This window comes from Geospiza fortis, unplaced genomic scaffold, assembly GCF_000277835.1.
Source record: "Geospiza fortis unplaced genomic scaffold, GeoFor_1.0 scaffold735, whole genome shotgun sequence".
NCBI classification, from domain to species: domain Eukaryota; kingdom Metazoa; phylum Chordata; class Aves; order Passeriformes; family Thraupidae; genus Geospiza; species Geospiza fortis.
This window is the reverse complement of record NW_005054739.1, coordinates 101,869-102,184: the sequence shown is the minus strand read 5'-3', so window position 1 is coordinate 102,184 and position 316 is coordinate 101,869.

Sequence of the window (316 nt, the reverse complement as noted above, 5' to 3'; positions counted from 1 at the left end):
TGCCACCGTTCCCAGGATCCCTTTAGGGCTGTCCCCAGGATCCCTTTGCCGCTGTCCCCAAACCCCTGGGATCTGTTTGGAATTACCCCCAAACCCCCGGGATCCCTTTGCTGCTGTCCCCAGGTCCCCAGTTCAGTTCAGAAGTGTCCCCAAACCCCAGGATCCGTTCAGAGCTGTCCCCAGGATCCCTTTGGAATTGTCCCCAAGTCCCCAGGGTCGCTCTGCCTCTGTCCCCTCTCCCTCTGACGATGATGCTGAACTCGGACCCCCCCTCCCTCTCCGTCGCCCCGTCCCACCCCGACCCCGCTCCCTCCCC